A 13647-nucleotide genomic window follows, 5' to 3' on the forward strand; every position below is an offset into this window, starting at 1 on the left:
AACAAAAGGGGGCAATCACTTTGCTGGTGTAATACTAAAGGCCTCCTAACAATCACAAGTTACAGGAGCAGATATTTAGGCAAATTGTAGACGGGTGTCAGAATAATAGAGATTTAGTTGCAATGGATTACAACATTAATTGGGATCACCTCCGTGTGAAAGGCTCAGCAGTGATGGAATGTTTAAAGTGCATCCAGAACAACCCCTAGTCTGTAGGTGAGTGGTAGAATCTAAAGGGAGTTGATGAGGAGAGAATGACAAGTGGGATTCTTGTAGGATTAGTGTAAATGGGTACTTGATGGTTGGCATGGAGTTGTAGTCACAGAGTCAGTAGTTACAGAGTTAGTGGGCTGAGGGGCTTGTTTCTATACTGTATGACTCTATCAATGTTAGCAATCCATTCTGTAGCTTAAGTTGAGGCAGTGCGGAGACTGTGATGCCACATGAAATGGATCTCTCAGAAAAGGAAGCAATGGTTGGACCTGGGTACTCAAAGTCACAATTTGGGCTTTCTATCTTATTCTACTTGTGGAGAAGGTGACCACACAGTCCTTAGCTTGTCCTAAACCTTTAGAGGGTTGTCCAGGGTTTCTCTGGAAGGTTAAAGGGTAGGTGGGAATGCAGAATTGAGATTACAGTCAGATCAGCAATTATCTTATTAAAGGATGGCGCAAGTTCAAGGAGATGAGTAGCCTACTCCTGCTGTGCTCATGTTCATATAGATTGTCTGTTCATATGTACACATGCTCTACAGCCTTGATGCTTCTTTCACAGATTTACCTACTTGTGGAGAAGGTGACGACACAGTCCTTAGCTTGTCCTAAACCTTTGGAGGGTTGTCCAGGGTTTCTCTGGAAGGTTAAAGGGTAGGTGGGAATGCAGAATTGAGGTTCCTCTCAATTGGATGCTTCCTCTCCCATATTATTTTAAAGCCCAATCCATCACTCTACTTATTCAGTGTTTCTGGATACCATTCTCACCCCTGAATAAATCAGCCCGTCCCAATCTCCATCTTCCCAATCTTGGTGCTAGAACCCATTGATTAAAACCACTGCTTCCTGTACAGATCACACCAACTGGATCCTCTCCCTTCTCCAACCATAAGGAGACTTCCTAAATGTTGGCACTAGCCTGGCAATACAGTGGGAGCTGCAGAGAACGGCACCTATCCTCCCATCACCATTACACTCCTGTTTGTTCACCTACTTGCGTGGTCTCCCTTACAACATCATCACGATCCATTTGCCCATCTCCCTGCCTTCTTGTTCTCATGCACAAATATCTCATACCTGTAAGAAGAGTAGCAAAGGCTGTTCTCCTCCGCTCCGTCTGTCATGCCCTTACCTATCCCATGAGTTTTTGCACTATTCAATTAACTCCATCCACCTCGTAACTCCCAGTACATTTGCCATACAAAAACTTGTTCACAGTTTGCATTAATTTAGGAATATATCACAAGGCAATTCAAAGGCGTGTCATCAAACCAAGTTTAATATCAAACCATGTGATAATTGAAATCACCAAATGGCCAAAGCCTTTGAAGGAGAAGAGAAAATGTTTAAGAAGGAAGGACAGATCTTCAGGCCATAACAGTTGAAGACACACAAGAACACAAGAGCATAAGAACATACAAGCAGGAGTAGCCACCTGGCCTCTGCAGCCTGCCCTGCCATTCAATATGATCATGGCTGATCTGCCCAGGCCTCAACTCCTCTTCTGTGCCAGTTTCCTGTGGATCTCAATTCCCTGATCTTTCAAGAATGTATCTACTTCCTCTTCAAATACCTCCAGTTATCCAGCCTCCAAAACCATCTGGGGCAGAGAATTCTAGAGATTCACCATCCTCTGCGAGAAGTTCTTCTGCACAGACCAGAGGCAAAGTGATTAAAATCAGGACATCAGAAAGGTCAGAAATAAAGGAAGGCCAGAAGAGGTTACAGGTAAACTGGAGGGCAGAGACCTGGAAGAATTTGCAAACAGGGGTGAAAATATTAAAATAAAGTAAATAAGATAAATTCATTCAGCTGGCAATCAATGTGAGCCTGTCGGTATGGGGTAATGATTGATTGGATCTCAGTATGAGTGAGGATGGAGGGAGCAGAGTTTGTGCCAAGTTTCAAATGACCAACATCTATTTGAGGCACCGAATTCCAAATTTCAAAATTTCAAAGTTGAGGCTTCCACTCCATTTCCACAGCAGCAAAGCTCAGAGAGCCACTATCTCACAAGTGCCTGCATCCAGGTTCAATCCTAAATGCTACATAAATTTCTGTGTTCTCCCTGTGACCACATTGGTTTCCTCTGGGTGCTCTAGTTTGCTCCCACAACCCAAAGACATGCAAGTCAGTAGGTTAATTTGCCGCAGTAAATCGCTCCTAGTATGTAGGTGAGTGGTAGAATCTGGGGGGAGTTGATAGGAATGTGGGGAGAATAAAATGGGATTAGTGTAGATGACCAGTGCAGACTTGGGGGGCTGAAGGGCCTGTTTCCATGCTGTATCTCTCCATGACTCCACTTCTGCTGAATTGCTTAACAGCCCTGTAAAACGAGCCTTTCTCAATTTGCAACATTTACTCCTACTTTATCTTTGTCCTTCTTCACAACTATCTTAAATCTAACTGAATTATGATCACTACCACAAGTGCACGCTCCTTCTGATATTGCTTGCTCCTGCCTGGTCTCATTCCCTGAAACTGGATCCAGAATTGCCCCCTCCCCCCTCATTATTCCCCCCCCCCCCCCACCCCAACTATTGACGATATTGTTTTCAGGAATTCTGGGCCCGCTACACATTGTACTCTAATTGTCTCCCAGTTATTATTAGGGTAATTGAAATCCTCCATAACATATTGCTCTGGTGTTTTTGAACTTGTCAGAAATTTGCTTGCTGTTTGGAGATCTACAGTGGATTCCCAACAATATAAATGTCCCTTTTGTTTTTTTCTTTATTTCAACTCATAAAGTCTTACTTGATGATCCTTTTAACATATCATCTTTCTCGCGACCACAATCATTTCTTTAACCAATATTGTCTTTTTATTCCCCTCTCCGTCTGCAAACCTTCTAACCGGCAAAGTTAAATGTTTGTTCCTATTGCTGTTTCAGTAATAGCTAAAATATTATACATCTGTATATTTAACTGTGCCTTCAGATCATCCACCTAGTTATAGGGTACTCCTTGCATTCAGTTATTAAGAACAGCCAGCTTCATTTTTTGTCTGTTTTCCAACCTTTGTTTGAAACTTCAAACATCTCATGCTGGCCAGATCAGAGAATTGCAGGTTTGGACGCCACACAGTGGTTGGATTGGATAATTGTACCTCACAAGCTGCAAGTCGCAGATGTGCTCAAAGCTCCTTGAAGAAATGCAACATCCCCACTGACCCCTGAGAATCTCTGCCCTGTGACTGCTCAAAGTGGAGAAGGAGCATTTGAAATGGTACAGGGAGCTCTCAGAAGCCTTGTGTAAATGACAGAAGGAGTAGACCACCTCACAAGCTACTAACTTACCTGTTCTGCCAAGCACTTCCTGCCCCAGCTGTGAAAGAGTCTGCAGTTCCCACATTGGTATCATCAGTCACCTCAGAACTCTCAAAAGAGGAGTAGAAGCAAGTCATCTTCAATCCAGAGGGACTGCCTGAGAAGAAGAAGAAAACAAAAACTGTGAAAGCTGGAAAACTGTAATAAACCAAACGAAGTTTCCTTCCTGAGATTCATAACTAGAATTGCCTTACCAGAGAGTTAAAGTGGGGGAAACCAAAAAAAAGATTCGAAGGTACCAACATTCTGACGCCACCATGACCCCAATAATAACGTTAATTCTTCATTCTTTTCCAGCTCTGACCTTGGACTTCTAAACTTCCAGTGGTACAAGGACGCACCACTAAATCACCACCACAGTCTTTCAGAATCAACATTAAGTTCAACAGTTTCAGAAAATTAGACTATTTCCACATTCTTTAGATTCTGATGCTTCTTGTTCCTTTACCATCATTTTTGACTTTGCACAATCATCCTTGTAACAGCTTCTGCCTTGCACACCCTCAGACATAATCTGTTTGCTCTTTTACTCCCACCATGACACCCTCCAATCTCTATCTAAGTTTTGAAGCTTACTACAATCATCAGTTTTGCTTTTCTGATGAAATATTATTGATCTGAACAATTCAATCTTTCTCTCTCCACAGGTGCTTGCTCATCTGCTGGGTACTTGCTGCATTCTTTAACTCTGCACACAATGACTGTGCTGGGTGACTGCAGCGCCGTACACCGGTCAGCACGGGGAACTGCAGCACCACACACTGACCAGGCTGGGTAACTGCAGCACTGCTCCCTGGCCAGGCTCTAACTGCAATGCCATACACTGGCCAGGCTGGGTAAGTTTGGTGCCGTACACTCGCCAGGACAGCTAATTGCAACCCCACATCTCCACACACTGGCAGTGCTGCACAATGGCCAGGCAGGATAACTGTAACTGAATGGCAGAGAAGGCTCAAAGAACTGAATGGCCTATTTCTTATTTTGTTAACATAGCTTCACTCACTCTAAATATATCTAAATGCAGTTCAGATTCCATATATATCTGATTCTTAGAGTTTCCATTTATAATCACTTACTTATTACGACATGAAAAGAGGCCATTCAGCCCATGAAGTCTATGCCAGCTCCCAATGGAACAGTGCCATTTTCCCTGCAACTTATTCTCCCTCATATACCCATCAGCCCCACTTCGATTCTTTTGCACTTACCTACATTGAGGGGCAATTTACAGTTGCCTATTAGCATACCAACTCATCTTTGGGATGTGGGAGGAAACCAGAGCGACTGACAAAAACCTACGTGGTCACCAGCAGGAGATATAAACTCCACACAACAGCACCCAAGATCAGATCTGAATGGAAAGCAATGAGGCAGCAGACACCTCAGTACCCAAAGAGGTACTTTTTCATGTTTAGGGCTGAGTGCATAATTAGTTCAATATATAGTGTCAGCAACATTGAACCAGTATTTACACAAAATTCATTTTGTCAGCTGAGTTCCCCATTCACCACCAGTCTCAACCTTTCTTTCCCTTTGTCACTAACTATCACAGCATCCATTTTGCCACCATGGAGGAAGAGGTGCATGTTTATATCATCTGAAAAGATTGTGAAATGTAGAGCAAAAGGGAGCAAATGAGGAGGAGTATTGCGTAGAAGGACACTGTCATCTGTGGTGGCTTCTGCCCATCACAGCCTCAGTAATGGACAAGTCAACAATAGCAAGTGCAGTTGGGGCATATAGACATGCCTTTCCCTCCTGGAATAGCTCCGTCTAATTATGCACCACCTTGCCCTGCAAGGCAGAGGAAAGCGAGAGAGTAAATGTTGTCTGATCTCTTTGGGGAGTGTGACTATTGTGGCTGAATAGCTGCCAGTGTTTCCAAGATATCCACTGTTTGCAGCAGCATCAAGTGTGTAAGAATGCAGTGGAGTATAAGAATGTTGCCTTGTGCCCTAGTTGGCAGGTGAGTGATCTAAGTGCAGCGAATTGAGCTGTTGGTGCAGTTGCTGGGATATTGCATTTGAAAGCGTATCTTGGGTCTGGATACACAAGTGAGGTCAATGAACTTCTTGTGGCGTTAGATCCAGGCTCCTCAGAGCCTGAATCCTAGCACTGATCTCTGGGATTATAGAACAAAGAACAGTGCAGCACAGGAACAGGCCCTTCGGCCCACAATGGGATTATCTGCCCTTTGCATCTGGAGGTCCTTCCTCCTTACTTCCCATCTCCCCTACCAAGGCTTCTGGTGCAATGTCCATAACCTATGAAGCTGTCTTTTTCCCATGTTTCCAGGTGAGATTCATTTGTAGGACAATGGCTGAGCGAAATAGGTCCAAGCTCTGACTGGGCTTCTCAAATTTTTAAATGTCTTAATTAAGCTTCTCCTCAGTCTCCTTTGCTCTGAAGAAAATAGCTTCAGCCCAGAGTGTTGCTCCTCAGAACTAAAATACTCGACCCCTGGTGGGATCCTTGTAATTCTTCTCTGTACATCACATTCTCCTTATATTGTGGCCTACATGAATTTCAGCAACCCCTCTGACAAAATCCTACTCGGCAATTTGATCAAGGGAAGTTGGACTAAAGTTCAGCTGAATGGCAGTGCTCCAGCTTGGCCTAACTGATGTTTTATACAGTACTAGTGTGATCTCACTGCCCTGGCATTTTACACCGTGGCTCATAAAGAGGGGGATCCTGAATGCCTCCTTAACCACATTATTTTCCTATCCCCCTACCTTCAGGGATTTGTGGTCCTGTGATCTGAACTTGCTCTATTCCTCTGAACATCTTTGTATTATTTAACATGTATCTCTTGCCTTGTTTGGCCTCCCTCAATGTTATCATCTCATACTTCCCTGGATTGAATTCCTTTCGCCACTCTTGTGCCCAGTTAACCAGTCCATTGATAATTTTCTATAGGCTAGAACTTCCTTCCTCACTATTAACACACTGCCAACATTGGTATCATCATAGAGTCAGAAAGTCACAGAACATGAAAACAGGCCCTTCGGCCCACAGAGTCCATACTGACCATCAAGCACCCATTTACACTTGTACCGTTTTATTCCCCCAACATTCCCATCAACTGCCTCGAGATTTTACCATTCACCTAGAGGCAATTTACAACAGCCAATTAACCTATAAGCACATCTTTGGGATGTGGGAGTAAAATGGGAGCACCCGAGGGAAACCCACGCAGTCATGAGGAGAATGTGTAAATTCCACACAGACAACACTTGAGATGAGATCAAATTCTGGTAGCTGGAGCTGTAAGGTAAACTTCTTAATTGTGATTCCAATATTTGTCCAAATTATTTACATACCATGAAATGCAAAGGGCAGAGTACTGAGCCCTGTGGAGCCCTATCGCACATTGCCCTCCAGTACCAAAATTCCCATCAGTTGTTACCATTTTCTTTCCACCTTTGAACTGATTTTTAATCCCTTAGATCCTGTGGCTGGATCCTGGGTTTGCAATTTCTTGGTCACAGCCACGTGGGACTTTGTCAAGGACTCACCAAATCCGTGCAGGCTAATGTCAAAAAATTCACCTTCATTGACATTCCTTGTTACCTCCCGAAAAATTCAATAAAATTCATCAGCCACAATCTGCCCTAATCAAGTTCATGTTGGCTGTCCTTGACTAACCCACAGCTCTTTAAACATTAATTTATACTGTTTCTCAGAATGTTTTTCAACAGTTGGCACATTAATGTCAGACTGAATGGCCTGCACTTAATTAAATCTACCCCTTATTTTCTTCACAATTAATTACTGGAGAAAACTGTGAACTCCAGACATCTATACCTATAGAGACTTGGAAGAAAATTCTTCATTTAGTTAATACATCTTCAATGTGTGCCAGACACTCGTTGATACAGTTTAAGGTAGTCCACAGGACCCATATGTCCAAAGATAAGTTAGCTCGTTTTTATAACCATATAAATCCTATATGTGATAGATGTAAATCAAAAGTGGCTTCTTTGACACATACGTTTTGGTCTTGTCCTCTTCTGGAAAAATATTAGAAAGACATTTTTAACATTATTTCAAACGTATTGAAGATTAATTTACAACCTCACCCTATCACTGCAATTTTTGGATTACCAAGGATAGAGTCTGGCCATATATCTGCTTCCGCTAACCGTATGATTGCTTTTGTTACATTAATGGCCAAACGATCCATTTTGCTTAAGTGGAAGGATCTAATACCCCCTACTACTTTTCAATGGTTTTCTCAAACTATATCATGTTTAAACTTGGAAAAAATTAAGAGTGGTACTGTTGATCCTTCGCTTAAATTTGAGGAGATTTGGAGTCCATTTATTCAATATTTTCACATGGTGTAGATCCCCTTTCAATAACTTTCCAACTTGGAGGAACGGAGTTGATGACATAATATTGCTCTGTTTCTACTGAGAAATTTTAGCCCAGTTTTTTTTTCTTTTTTTTGTTGTTTGTTTTTTTTTTAATTTTCTTTTTGTTTAGTTTATATTGTTTACAATTTTTCTTATTGGTCTGGGTTTTCTTTAATTTATATAATAAATCTTTTTCTTTCCTTTCTTTTATATTATATTCATTTACTAAGAGATCATTGGATCTACAGATTTTTTTTATATTTTATTGTTCTTTATGATTATCTATGCTATGATTGTTATCCTGATCTCTTTGTATTACATGTATAAATATTGATGCTATATATCAATCTGTATTAATTTGAAAACTAATAAAAAAGATTGAAAAAGAAAGGAATTATTGGAGAAAACTGGAAAGTTATGGTCAGAGCCTCTGCTCATACGGTCATAAAGCACAGAAATAGGCCCTTCAGCCCACCAACTCTGTGGCAAGCATCAAGCATCCATTTACACTAATCCCATTTTATTCTCCACACAGTTCCTGACTTCCGGTGCCTCCTTCTATGAACACTATTCAAGCTCACGTCCATTTTTAAAAATTTATTGCTCAGTCTCATTTACACACCTCTCATTCTCAATCCCTCAATTTATTTATCTTCTCACCATATCCCTCAAGGTTTCACTAGCTTTTGCCTTTATCCCTCCTATTCCCTAATTTTCTCATCAAATCCCTGTTCTAATTACATACCTTCTCACTAGATCCCTTGACCTATTTGCTCACTTTCTCTTCATGTGCCTCAAATCCAGAAGGTCTTTTCCCCAAGAACCTCAAATTCACCTCACTTTTTCTCATTACCTCTCAATTATATTTACAAATCCTCTCACCATTTCCTTCACTGATCACATTCTCAACATATGCCTCAATCGCACATCTTTTTAGCATATTCCTCAATTTTCCTAAATTCTGTTCACCCACCTTCTCTCCATTTCCATCAACCTCGCATTCAGCTTTTCACCATGCTACTTCATCCAATATAACTAACTTCTCACCATGCCTCTTGCAGTGGCAACTCAACCCATTCATGTGTGGCAACTCAGCCAATAAAAGAAAGCCAACAAAAAAAATAAAGTGGATTGGCCATTTTGGAGTGCCCATTGTGAGAGCGGGCCAGTGTAGGAGTGGGAATCTGAGGCTTTAGCTCAAGACGCTTCGGCGAAGAGATGCAGGTGAGTAGCCGGTAAGAACAGGTAAGGTTTTATAGTAGTTAAATAAAAACACACAAAATTACAACGTATTAAATAAAGTAGGGATGCAGGATCAGGTGATGTGTTGTAGCTGCATGATGTGGGAGCTGGTGGACCCCATTGTGGTTTCTGGTGACCACATCTGCAGCAAGTGTTGGTTGGTCAAGGAACTCAGGCTCAAAGTTGATGACCTGGAATCAGAGCTTCAAACACTGTGACACATCAGGGAGGGGGAAGAGTTACCTGGACACTCTTTCAGGAGGCAGTCACACCCAATAGATTAACTACTTCAAATTCGGTCTGTGGTCAGGGACAAGACAGTGTGACTGCAAGTGACGCAGGTAGGGGGATCCAAGAGGTAGTGCTGGAGAAGCATCAGCCCTTGAGCTTGTCCAACAGGTCTGAGATTCTTGATCATTGTGTGGATGAGAGGGGGGGGTCTGTAGGAAGGATAAGTAATTGAACTGTGGCACCGTGGTTCAGGGAGACATTCAAGAGGGGGGAAAGGAGAAATGTAGTTGTAATTGGGTATAGTATAGTCAGGGGAATAGACACAATTTTCTGTCACAAGGATCGAGAGTCCCATAGGCTGTGTTGCCTGCCTGGAGCCCGGGTTCGGGGCATCTTTTCTGACCTGCAAAGGAATTTGGAATAGGAAGGGAAAGATCCAGTTGTCGTGGATATTTTGAGTACCAATGATGTAGGTAGAACAAGGAAAGAGGTTCTGCTGAGGGAATTTGAGCAGCTAGGGACTAAATTAAAAAGCAGAACCAAAAAGGTAATAATCTCTGGATTGCTACCTGATCCATGTGCAAATTGGCACAGGGTCAATAAGATCAGAGAGTTAAATGCGTGGCTCAAAGATTGGTGTGGGAGAAGTGGGTTTGAATTCATGGGACATTGGCATCAGTTTTGGGGAAGGAGTGAGCTGTTCCGATGGGACGTGCTCCATCTGAACCATGCTGGGACCAGGGTCCTGACGAATCACAAAACTAGGGCTGGGGATAGAGTTTTAAACTAAATAGTAAGGGGTGGGTTCAACAGATTGGAAAAGTATGGATAAAGTAAAAGGGAAGAAGAGTACAGGAGAGGTTACTGAAGTCTTCAGAATAAAGAATAAGACAGAAAGTTTAGAAAGGGATAAGAATTTAACTTCAGGCAATATGGAGACAAATTTAAGAAGAAGGGTGGTGAATACAGGACTGAAGGTGTTATATTTGAATGCATGCAGCATATAAAATAAGGTAGATCAGCTCATAGCGCAGTTAGAAATTGGCAGATATGGCGATGTGGGCATCACAGAGTCGTGGCTGAAAGAAGATCACAGCTGGGACCTAAACATTGAAGGATACACATCTTATCGAAAAGACAGGTAGGCGGGCAGAGGGGGTGGGGTGGCTGTTGGTAAGAAATGAAATCAAGTCCTTAGCAAGAAGCGACTTAGGATTAGAAGATGTAGAATCCTTGTGGGTAGAGTTAAGAAACTGCAAGGGTAAAAAGACCCTGATGGGAATTATATACAGGCTTCCGAATGGTAGCCAGGATGTGGGGTACAAATTGCAATAGGACATAGAAAAGGCATGTCAGAAGGGCAATGTTATGGTGGTCATGGGAGATTACAATATGCAGGTAGATTGGGAAAATCAGGTTGGCACTGGATCCCAAGAAAAGGAATTTGTAGAATGCCTACAAGATGGCTTTTTAGAGCAGCTTGTGGTCGAGCACACTAGTAAAGGAACCCTTAGGAGGCACTAATCATAATATGATAGAATTCACCCTGCAGTTTGAGAGGGAGAAGCTAAAGTTGGATGTATCGGTATTACAGTTGAGTAAAAGTAACTACAGAGGCATGAGAGAGGAGCTGGCCAAAGTTGATTGGAAGGGGTCCCTGGCAGGGATGATGGTAGGGCAGCAATGGCAGGAGTTTCTGGGAGTAATTCGGAAGATGCAGGATCATTTCATCCCAAAGAAGAAGAAGCATTCTAAAGGGATGATGAGGCAACTGTGGCTGTCAAGGGAAGTCAAAGACAGCATAAAAGCAAAAGAGAGGGCATACAATATTGCAAAAATGAGTGGGAATCTTGAGGATTGGGAAGCTTTTAAAAACCAACAGAAAGCAACTAAAAAAGCAATAAGGGGAGAAAAAATGAAATGTAAGCTGGCCAGTAATATAAAAGAGGATAGCAAAAGTTTTTTCAGATATGTAAAGAGTAAAAGAGAGGCAAGGGTGGACATTGAACTGCTGGAAAATGACGCTGGAGAGGTAGTAATGGGGAACAAAGGAATGGCAGATGAACCGATTAAGTATTTTGTGTCAGTCTTCACTGGTGGAAGACACCAGCAACGTGCCAGAAATTCGAGAGTCGGGGGCAAAAGTGAGCGTAGTTGCTACTACTAAAGAGAAGGTGCTCGGGAAGCTGAAAGGTCCAAAGCTGGATAAGTCACCCGGACCAGATGGACTACACCCCAGGATTCTGAAAGAGGTAGCTGAAGAGATTGTGGAGGCATTAGTGGTAATCTCTCAAGAATCATTAGAGTCAGGAATGGTTCCAGAGGACAGGAAAATCGCAAATGTCACTCCACTCTTTAAGAAGGGAGGAAGGCAAAAGACAGGAAGTTATTGGCCAGTTAGCCTGACTTCAGTGATTGGGAAGATGTTAGAGTCCCTTATTAAGAATGAGATTTCAGGGTATTTGAAGCACATGATAATATCAGCCAAAGTCAGCATGTTTTCCTTAAGGGGAGATCTTGCCTGAAAAATCTGTTGGAATTCTTTGAGGAAGGGGTAGACAAAGGAGAGTCAGTGGATGTCGTTTACTTGGATTTTCAGAAGGCCTTAGACAAGGTGCCGCACATGAGGCTGCTAAACCAGATAGGAGCCTATGGTATTACAGGAAAGGTACTAGCGTGGATAGAAAATCGGCTGACTGGCAGAAGGCAAAGAGCGGAAATAAAGGGGGCCTTTTCTGGTTGGCTGCCGGTGACTGGTGGTGTTTGCAAGGGTCAGTGTTGAGTTCACTACTTTTCATGTTATATGTTGATAATCTGGATGATGGAATTGATGGCTTTGTGGCCAAGTTTGTGGATGATACAAAGGTAGGTGGAGGGGCAGGTGGTGTTGAGGAAGCAGAGAGTCTGCAGAAGGACCTGGATGGGTTGGGAGAATGGGTAAAGAAGTGGCAGATGGAAAACAGTGAAGGGAGGTGTATGGTCAAGCACTTTGGTAGAAGGAATAAAGGCGTAGACTATTTTCTAAACAAGGAGAGAATTCAGAAATCGGAGGTGCAAAAGGACTTGGGAGTCCTAGTGCAGGATCCCCTAAAGGTTAACTTGCAGGTTGAGTCGGTAGTAAGGAAGGCAAATGCAATTTTAGCATTCATTTTGAGAGGACGAGAATATAATAGCAAGGATGTAATGTTGAGGTTTTATGAGGTGTTGGTCAGATCACAATTGGAGTATTATGAGCAGTTTTGGGCCCCATATCTAAGAAAGGATGTGCTGGCTTTGGAGAAGGTCCAGAGGAGGCTTACGAGAATGATCCCAGCTATGAAAGGGTTAAGGTATGAGGCGCATTTGATGACTCTGGGCCTCTACTCGCTGGAGTTTAGAAGGGTGAGGGGGGATCTCATTGAAACCTACTGAATATTGAAAGGCCTGGACAGAGTGGACATGGGGAGGACGTTTCCAGTAGTGGGAAAGTCTAGGACCAGAGGGCACAGCCTCAGAATAGAAGGATGCCTTTTGGACCAGAGATGAGGAGAAATTTCTTTAGCCAGAGGGTGGTGAATCTGTAGAATTCACTGCCACAGATGGCTGTGGAGGCCAAGTCATTGGGTCAACTTAGAGGTTGGTAGGTTCTTGATTGGTAAGGGTGTCAAAGATTACGGGGAGAAGGCAGGAGAATGGGGTTGAGAGGGAAAAATAAATTAGCCATGATTGAATGGTGGAGCAGACTCAATGGGCTGAATGGCCTAATTCTGCTCCTATGTCTTATGGTCTCATGGTCTTGATCATATTTATCGACCATAACCATCTTTACTATAGGTAAAGTGCCATTTATTCATCTTCTCAACCTAATTCTCACCTCCTCATGGTATCCCTGAATTCTGTTTACCCACCTTCTCTCCACAACCACCTTTTCACCACGTCCTTCAATTCCAGATCTAAATTCTCACCTTATCCTTCAATTTCATTGTTCCGCTTGGCTGCCATATAATCAATCCCACATCCACTTTTTCACCATTCCCCAAACACCTTCATCCCAGATCTCTCAGTCCTCGATCTCTAAAACTTTCATATCTATTCATCATATTCCTTAATCCCCACAACAACCTCTTGCTTAATGTCAGAAATGCTAAAGAGCTGATTGTTAACTTCAGGAAGGGGAAGGTGGGCGAACATGTGTCAGTCTACACTGGGGAATTGGTAGTGGAGAGAATCAGCAACTTTAAATTCCAGGGCATTAACATTTTGGATGACCTGTCCTGGGCCTAGAATATAGATGCAA

The 13647-nt window shown here is 42.6% G+C and overlaps 1 long non-coding RNA gene across 1 annotated transcript in view; it reads right to left on the minus strand.

Moving 5' to 3' along the window:
- Positions 1 to 1695: 1695 nt before the first annotated feature.
- LOC127578002 (uncharacterized) overlaps positions 1696 to 13647 on the minus strand; it is a 38279-nt gene continuing 26327 nt past the window's right edge. Inside the window, exons 2-3 of the long non-coding RNA XR_007957467.1 lie at positions 3511 to 3637; positions 1696 to 1860 (exon numbers count right to left, since the gene is read on the minus strand). This is a non-coding gene — a long non-coding RNA (uncharacterized LOC127578002). The remainder of the gene's footprint in view (positions 1861 to 3510; positions 3638 to 13647) is intronic.

The sequence above is a fragment of the Pristis pectinata genome, chromosome 14 (assembly GCF_009764475.1).
Source record: "Pristis pectinata isolate sPriPec2 chromosome 14, sPriPec2.1.pri, whole genome shotgun sequence".
Classification (NCBI taxonomy): Eukaryota; Metazoa; Chordata; class Chondrichthyes; order Rhinopristiformes; family Pristidae; genus Pristis; species Pristis pectinata.